Source organism: Tiliqua scincoides, unplaced genomic scaffold (genome assembly GCF_035046505.1).
Source record: "Tiliqua scincoides isolate rTilSci1 unplaced genomic scaffold, rTilSci1.hap2 HAP2_SCAFFOLD_179, whole genome shotgun sequence".
In the NCBI taxonomy this organism is placed as follows: Eukaryota; Metazoa; Chordata; class Lepidosauria; order Squamata; family Scincidae; genus Tiliqua; species Tiliqua scincoides.
The window spans coordinates 1,872-11,530 of NW_027101431.1; positions in this window are offsets into that span (position 1 = coordinate 1,872).

Sequence of the window (9,659 nt, forward strand, 5' to 3'; positions counted from 1 at the left end):
AGAAATCGGTCTTCGTGCTTTGGTGTGGCGGCTTCTCGATCTGGCTGCCAAAGCCCCTTCCTCCAAATCAGAAGTAAGGGGGGGGGCGGGGAAGCAAGACGGCTTTTCAACAAACATGAAGAGGAGGGGGCCGCCTCCTCTGAGAGAACCTGGAAGTGACGTCACAATGACGCTGCCCTGGGCGCTGTGGACTTTGGCGATGGCTGCAGGGACCAGCCCCAGCAACAGCCCTGTGCCAACCTAGACTGTCTCACTGTGGGGCAGGACAGAACAAGGGACGCTCATCAGAAGTCACAGAGGCCATCACGTTCTGTCTTCTCAAAAGGGGATGTGTGCAAGAGGAAGGATTTAAATGACCACGACTAGTGGGGCATTGAACTCTCTGACACCACCTGAGGCTGGGCTGGGCTACAGAGTGAGCAGCACGGAAGCTGAGCAAGAATGCAGGTGGCAGAGTTGATGTAGGAAGCGGGGGGGGGGGGAGGCACCATTGATAAAATAGTTTTGGTTGGCAACCTTCAGTCTTGAAAGACTATGGTAGAAGCCTACAGCACCAGGTATTCCCAGGCGGTCTCCCATCCAAGGACTAACCAGACCTGACCCTGCTTAGCTTCCGAGATCAGATGAGATCAGGAGACAGTGTTCAGTATAGGGAGATGGTTGGCAACCTTCAGTCTCGAAAGACTATGGTAACAGCCTACAGCACCCGGTATTCCCAGGCGGTCTCCCATCCAAGGACTAACCAGACCTGACCCTGCTTAGCTTCCGAGATCAGATGAGATCGGGAGACAGTGTTCAGTATAGGGAGATGGTTGGCAACCTTCAGTCTCAAAAGACTATGGTATAAGCCTACAGCACCTGGTATTCTTAGGCAGTCTCCCATCCAAGTACTAACCAGGCCTGACCCTGCTTAGTTTCTGAGATCAGACAAGATCGGGAGATAGTGTTCAGTATAGGGAGATGGTTGGCAACCTTCAGTCTGGAAAGACTATGGTAGAAGCCTACAGCACCCGGTATTCCTAGGCGGTCTCTCATCCAAGTACTAACCAGGCCTGACCCTGCTTAGCTTCCGAGATCAGACAAGATCGGGAGATAGTGTTCAGTATAAGGAGATGGTTGGCAAGCTTCAGTCTGGAAAGACTATGGTAGAAGCCTACAGCACCCGTAATTCCCAGGCGGTCTCCCATCCAAGTACTACCCAGGCCTGACCCTGCTTAGCTTCATTCACATTCTAAATTCCTTTGGCACTCTTAGGTGCGGTGCATTGCTGTGTGGGAGCCCAAGAGATAGAAGCATGACTCAGGACGGTCCACAAGCTCACTAGAAGCCCAATCCTATGTGTGCCTACTCAGAAGTATGTCCCATTATAGTCAACGGGACTTACTCCCAGGAAAGTGTGGACAGGTATGTAGCCTAGTTGGCCTGAGACAAGCCACACCCCTTCTCAACCACAGCCTTCCCAGCTGTAACAGGGTGACAAGACTGCCCTGTCTTCCAGGGCCTGCTGTACAGGTAACAAGACGTACTCTAAATCACCGTACAAATGCTTGGCGTGATCGCTGTCATCCTACAGCATTAATAAATAGCCTTAATTTGGCACAAAGCCGCTTCTCTACCCCTTTCACTTCCAGATCGTCACTCCAAGACGGCAAGGGCAGGTACAAGGCTCTCTCCTTCGCTGACCTCTCTCGAGAGGAGAGACACATTAAGCTTTACTACAATGCCACTATTAGCACTGATGTCCCGAAGGAAACAGCGGGCAGGGATTTTTAAAACGTGGTCCAGAAAGAAGAGGAAGAAAGGCTCATAAAGAGAGAAGATGGACGACTGGACCAGCTTCAAGGGAACGGGGTTTTTTTGTAGCTCACGGCGACAAAAAAGTTCCCTTTTACTGAGTCAGACCCATCAGAGCATCCAGCTTAGCAGGGAATGCCTTTTTCCAGAGCCCCAGACAAAAGGTGTCTCTCAACCCCGGCACACGCGAGCTTTTTAACCAGAGATTGCAGGGAACTGGAAAAGGAGCCTGAGCTTGCTGTTTGGCTCTGCACTTACTGAGACCCCCGCCCCCTCTATCTCGGCTGCCCCACCACAATCTGGGCTGTGGGGGCACCGCCACGGAACTCCTCCCAGTCTAAGGAGCCGGAACAATAAGCCACAGAATCTGAAATGAAAGAGGCTGAAATTGCATCTCCAGAATGCTGAAACAGCAGAAGAGACCAGGGATATCAAACTCCCTTTGTACAGCGGGCCAAACAGCATTGACGGCGCCTGTTGGGGGGTTGGAAGTGATGTCATTAAGCAGGAAGTGACGTAATTAAGCAGCTGATGATGAGAAATCAGCACTTTTTTCCTCAGCTAGGAATTCATTAGCTGCACTTGACAGAATATGGGCAAAGCTTGGTCGTATTTTAAGATATGGGAGAGCCCAATTATCACATGGGCTGGATCAAGAGTTTGGCCCATGGGCCTTATGTCTGATACACACCTGCCCTCACCAACGAGTTATCTGCATCACCCCAGAAGAAACCATTGATGGTTTGGGTGGGTCCAGCTGTGGTCGCAACAGATGGCACCAGGATGCAGGTCTCTGGTTGTCTTGGGTGCTCCCTGAGGCATTTGGTGGGCCGCTGTGAGATACAGGAAGCTGGACTAGGGGGGACTATGGTCTGATCCAGTGAGGCTGTTCTTATGTTCTCAAACTACAATTCCCAGGAGGCCTTGCACGTCTTGTTATCTGGTGTGCTCCCTGGGGCATTTGGTGGGCCGCTGTGAAATACAGGAAGCTGGACTAGATGGGCCAATGGCCTGATCCAGTGGGGCTGTTCTTATGTTCTTAAACTACAATTCCCAGGAGGCCTTGCAGGTCTTCTTGTTATCTGGTGTGCTCCCTGAGGCATTTGGTGGGCCGCTGTGAGATACAGGAAGCTGGACTAGATGGGCCTATGGCCTGATCCAGCTGGGCTGTTCCTATGTTTTTATGCTCCTTCTCATTCTCACAGAGGCTACTAGGAGATCTGAGGATGGCTGCCAAATGACCCATGCTTAAGGACACCAGCCCCTTTGAGACAAGTGGGTTTCTCGGTGAGTTTGCTCAACAAGTTTTTGTTCTTACCCTGGGAAGGCAAGGGTTCCCAAAGTGTGTGTTGTGATGCTTTAGGGCAGGGGTCTCTCAGAAAGCTCTGCCCCCTTTTTCACAACAGAAAGAAGTCCCGCAATGGGTTTCTGCAGCGATAAGCTGCAAAGACAGCAGGCTGTAGGGTGGAAAAGGCTGCACCACCTCCACGCTGGTGGGCAACACCGGATCTGGTCCACAGGTTGGAGCTTGGAGGCCCCTGCCCTAGGGTACTGCAGCACACTCACAGGGGTGCCATGGATTGCACCCCTGGGGGGGACGACACCATTTTGGATCCTGCAAAATCTCGCAAGATCTAAGATGGTGGTGCCCAAATCTGGTGAGATTTGGGCGCTGCCATTTTAGATCTTGCAAGATCCAAGTTGTCTGTGCCCGGCTAAGGAAGCAGTGGGGGCAACGAGACCCAAGTAAGTTGGGAACCACTGCTGTGAAGGGGAAGCATAAAGATTGCTGGTTTAGACCATGTGTGAAGTTTCAAAAAATATTAAGGAATGTGTGTTTCCTACACTCTCTTCAGGGCGGGGGGGGGGGAAGGTAAGAACATGGGTGGTTGGCAACCTCCAGTCTGGAAAGACTATGGTAGAAGCCTACAGCACCCAGTATTCCCAGGCGGTCTCCCATCCAAGTCCTAACCAGGCCTGACCCTGCTTAGCTTCCGAGATCAGACAAGATCGGGAGATAGTGTTCAGTATAGGGAGATGGTTGGCAACCTTCAGTCTGGAAAGACTATGGTAGAAGCCTACAGCACCCGGTATTCCCAGGTGGTCTCCCATCCAAGAACTAACCAGGACCCTGCTTAGCTTCCGAGATCAGACGAGATTAGGCAGGGTAACAGTTGCTGTCTAAGAACATGGGTGGGAGAGGCAAAAGGATGACATGCTGGTGAGCCAGTCTGAACCTTCCAGGGTTGGGGCAGGAAGGGCTTGTGCCTCTTTGCCCTACCATTTTTTACAAGCCAAACCAAATATGCAGCTTAGGGAGGACTAATACTATGAGATGGGCCATCGCTTAGTGGCATGAAGGTCTCCGTTCAACCCCTGGTCACTTTATATGTTCAAAGTGATGGCTGCATATGAGAAGAACGGAGATATGATAGGAGAAGGAAAAATCCTACAGCTTTCGCTCCAGGTGTGGGCTACTGCAGGTAAACTCGGGTGAGGTTAGGCAGTTGGCGAGGCTGGCCTCCCCACCTACATCGCCCACAGGCACAACCTGCAGCACGAACGCTAATGCGCTGGTGTGGACCACCCTCCCACCACAACTCTACCTGGTGGCCAAAGGGTACTTGAGGATTAAACCAGCAATGGGCAAAGCCTCACATCCCCACCGGTTTGGCAGGTGGCAAGTCCACAGAACCACAAGTGCAGCAGTATAATGGAACAGAGCTGACTGGGGGACAGCTGCGGTGAACATAAGAACAGCCCCACTGGATCAGGCCATAGGCCCATCTAGTCCAGCTTCCTGTATCTCACAGCGGCCCACCAAATGCCCCAGGGAGCACACCAGACAACAAGAAGACCTGCAAGGCCTCCTGGGAATTGTAGTTTAAGAACATAAGAACAGCCCCACTGGATCAGGCCATAGGCCCATCTAGTCCAGCTTCCTGTATCTCACAGCGGCCCACCAAATGCCCCAGGGAGCACACCAGATAACAAGAAGACCTCATCCTGGTGCCCTCCCTCCTGGTGGGCTGAGAGTTCGAGGCGCTCCCATGAACACGAATGGCAAGAAACCCCTGTGGCATCTGAAAGATGAACAGGTCGAGTGATGGGTTCTAGTTCATAAAAGCTCCTGCTCCAACACATCTGTCAGCCTCTAAGTCACCACAAGACTCTCTTGAGCCAACTATCCTAGTTACCCTTCTGAACATCATTTACATCAACTCTTCTGTGCTCTTTGCATTTACCTTGGGGTAAGGAGATCCTTTTTTCCCCCCATTACTGGCAGTGTGATTAAGGCGGGAGGGCATAAAAGCCCAGGAAACAAGGAAATATATTCCTTACTCTACTGGGACAGAAACCAAACATGGGAACTTCCATGCAAAGCCTGGGGCATTCATCAACTCTTGGGATGAGAACAACAGTGATGGGGACAGGTCATCCCTCTAGCAAAGACTTTGCATTTCATATGGAGCTGGTCCGGTTAGGGCAGCTCTGCCAGTCTGAACTCTGTAACACCCCCTCCCCACCTCCTGCAAAGGTTTCACTTAGATCTCTTTTGGCAGCATCAGTGTGGCCAACACCTGTGCCCGGTTAAGATCCTGAATCAGGAAGGATTCACGGGCAAAACCCAACCCACTGGGATTTGCTCACATAGGCTCAGCAGTCATCTGGCCAACTGAGCAAGGCTTAGGGCAGGTCCTATGGGCTAAGCTAGGGTTTCCCTTAGGATCAGCAAACAGGACAAGCAGACTCCCGAACCACCCTGAAAAGCAGAGGTTGGCTCAAGAAGTGGCACATATTGTTCCAGCATATGTGTGTGTGTGTGTGGGGGGGGGGGGGTTAACTGGACATTGCTGACACCAGCGACAGACAAGGAAGTGGACAATGTAAGTGCAGGCGTCCTAGACATGCTCAACAGAGTTCATCTTTGTGCTAGGCAGGGACTTTATTTTGCTTTGCTTCCAAGACCAAGCACCTGTGACTGCCTAGTACCCCCTTGGCCTTTTCTTCTTCAGAAACCAAACTTATTTTTAAAGGTTCTACCTGCCCGCTTCATTCAGAAATGAGCCCAGAGTTGGTGCCTCCTCACTCCCAGACAGACTACTTGCAGCTGGTGGAACTCCTTGCCACAGGATGCGGCAATGGCACCTGAAAGCCTAGATGGCTTTCAAAGGGGACTGGACAGTTAGATGGAGGAAAAGTCCATCACAGGTTACAAGCCACGGTAGGCAGCCTGAGTTTTAGAGGCAGCCTGTCTCTGAATGCCAGGTGCAAGGCAGGGGGAACAGGATAGAGGTGGTATGTGGTCTTGAGTCCTCCCAGAAGCATCTGTGGCGGACTGGGCCACTTGGCCACTGTGAGATACAAGAAGCTGGCTGAGATGGACCCTTGATCTGATCCAGCAAGATCATGAGAGCCAGTTCAGCTGGTGCCCTGTCCTCTCTTACAGCAAGCAGCACCCATAGAGGAATCCCCAGATGATTGGGCTCATCCCAACTGGGAGGGAAGGCATGACAAGGTCCTCAGTGTCCTCCACCCTGGCGGTGGTGACCTTGATTCCTCCTGCCTAGGCATGCCATGGCACAGTTTTCTGCTCTGTCCTGAAATCTCTCCAACTGGCCCCAAGCGCACTTGGAAGACGACCTTGGGCAAAGACTGTGTGTCTTGCTATCCCCAACCATCGGTTTAGGTTGTGTACAGATGAGTGTGCATCTGTTTGAACGAGACAAGCGGGGTGGGCAGGCATGATGAAGAAGGGTCAACTAGTTGCTTGACCAGACAATGCCGGGGATCCAACCCCCCCCCCCATCACTTTGGCTAGCCCTAGTTACGCCACTGTGCGCCGTGGAAAGGGCGGTTTTTTCACCTGGCCTGATTCTTATCCAGATGACACACCCACCTGCCCCACTACAAGGGGGATTGGTCCTGGCTCAGCAGCCAGACACATGGGCAAGCTTCCATTCCCCCTATTGGAGAGCCCTCAAGTTGGTAGCTCTGCAGATCTCCAAGCTCTTTCCATCTTCATGGCCTCTGGAAGGGGCGTGTGTCACTGACCGGAGAATCTGGCCTTAGCAAAATCTCCTCCCCTCCCGGCTCCATAAATTGGCTGCATGCTGTTGCCTGCCAATATATATATATATATGTTTATAGCACATATATAAGTAGCGTATAAACACTGCTGAAGCTTTTACCAAAATACGTTTGCCTGGCTTGGAAGCCTGTTTGTATGAAAGGCAGTGGGGGGTGTCGGATTGTTTAAAAATGTCTACAATATGATTTCAATAGTGCAAAAAACAATTTTATCATTTTTATTGTTTGAAAGATAAAAAGGAACTGGAAGGGAAAACTTTGAAGGGAGGATGGGATAAGTTAAAGAGAAGGACAGGTTAACAATTTATGTTCCCCTGAGCAGGGGAGACGTCAGTGTGCTTCCAGATTGTGAGCTGTGGCTCCCTGGAGAGTCGCACAAACCAGCCAGGGGAGCCTTGGAATCCTAGAGAAAACCCCACTGCCCTATACTATGTATAGAATTGCAGCCCTAATGGGGAGTTGTGGCCAATGGCCCAGTAGGTCAAGGGAGCCACCAGTCCTAGAAAAAGTTTGGGAATGACCGGGATAGGTGGACACCGCAGGAGGGAGAGAGTGAAGCAAAAGCATGATGGGAAAGCCAATGATGGCCTTACAGGGAGAGTCAACAGCACTGCAGGTCTCTTGTGTGCTCCTGGAAGCACCTGGTGGGCCACTGTGAGCTACAGGAAGCTGGATTAAATGGGCCTTTGGCCTGACCCAGTGGGACGCTTCCGTTGTTCTTCTGGGTCCACCAGGAAATAGTTTCTGCGTATAAACTATCTAGTGAAATCCTTGAGAAAGAGGAGACTGGGTTGGATTCAGGGGACCGGAGTGGAGGGTGCCTCTTCCCAATCTGGGTGATATTATGTGGGAGGGGCGCAAGTGTGTCGGAATTCATGTGCGTAGACTGGATCTGAACATTTGCCCCGTGCTGGAATGGCAATGACAGAGGAGTCACACTGGGTGAGGGGGCAGGGCAGGGGCACTCATGCGTCGCGCCACGTGTACAGGCTAGACTGGGGAGTGGCAATGCCCCGTTGTAACTCATGAGGCTCCAATTGGGAACAGGCAGTTGCAAGGAGGAGATGTGTAGTTCACTATGTATTCCCTCCACGCAGTTTTGCTTAATGTCCTGGCCAGCTGATACCTTCCCACTACAATGGCTATCCAAGGCCTCCTATACACTTATATTCCAATACCACTGTTGGTAAAGGAACAGCAACAGACAAATTTCATTCACAACGGCCACCCCTCTGCTTCCAGAGGAGTAAAAACAAGGGAACCTACAGCTCCCCATCTGACACACAGCTGTAACGGTCCTGCCAGTAATATTCTAAAATACTGGTTGCAAACACACTGGAGTTCGCACCAGAGGTCGTAACACCACTATTATACTACTCCCTTACTACTGCTAGTAAGCAAGGTCCCTGGGTCACCTCAATATTCTTCCAGGAAGCACACTGGCTGTATCTATCGCCTTAGTGTGGCACTTGGCAGTATACGTATTCTAGCAAAAATGAGAAATGTAGCCTGTATCGATTTTCACGTGTGAACGCCGACGGTTCCTGATGATGGTCATTCGTGCTTGCTTCGGGGACGACAACCCAACTACAGCTCAACGTTCCCCCACTTTGTGGAGATACACACGGACACTAAGCTCCGCATTTAGGCAACCGTCGGCGTTCGCCGGCATGATACCTGAGCTTTTCTGAACCTGTGCAAAATCTGGGTTCGCCAGCGTTCGCCCCATTTCAACCACAGAAAGGCAAGATGGGGCTACTGCACTTAACACAGAATTTATATCCTCTCCTGAGACCCCACTATATATATCGGTGCCACCGGGTTTTCTACCCCAAAAGGGAGAAAACGGAAGGTTCTGCTTGGAAGGAGACATGTTGGCCCACAGACCGTTCTTCCACGCCCGAGCATCCGGGTCAACCTGCAAGTTCTGAAGGAAGCAGTTCTCGGTGCCACAGAGGAAAATAGCCTCTCTCCCCCCCCCTTCCCCACCGTATACACACACAGAACTCCCAGGATCTGTGCCAGCAATGAGCATGTGCAGGGCATCCAACTCCACTTCTCCAGCGGCAAGGAAGGGGAAAAAAAAAAAAAAAAAAAGACAGCCAGCTTTCTCCCTGCAAATGCCTTCTTCTGTCTCAGACCCACCATTGTCTAGGGCTAAGAACGAGCTATTCCCATGCATTCTGAAGATGGAAGAGGTGGTGGTGGTGGTGACTGGGGGGGTAGGTGGGGAGGAGATGCACTGTGGAAAGAGGCTCAGGGGGAAAAAACGGCAAGAGAGAAAAGGATCATTCAGATAGGAGGCAAGACCCAAAAAAGGGGGGGGGGGTTGGAAAAGAGGGTTATCCATTGTAATTTTGGGGCTGGCTCAGGATGATGTCATAATGCCAGGCAGGAAGGCAGCAAATGTAACAGCCCAATGCTGGGTACCCTGTAAATCTCTCTCTCTTGCCCATGTGACCTCTAATACTGATTTGGCCGAAATACTGAAGATTCCTAGCGTTGTACATGGAGGAGTGCCTTTCTGGGGGGTTTGGGGAAGCATCCCAGCCCCTCCTCCACCCACACCCTGGGACGCTGCTGCCCATTTGCAGCTGGGTGTGTGAGTGTGTGTGTGTATGTGTGAGAAAAAGAGAGAGAGAGAAAAGGATAGGGGAGGAGGCACAGACCTCACTCTCTACCCAGCACACACCCCTTTCGCTACTACAAAGACATCACCAGCAATCACATTAGGAATAGTAGAAAAGCCATCTCCCCCCCCTCGATTGCCTTTT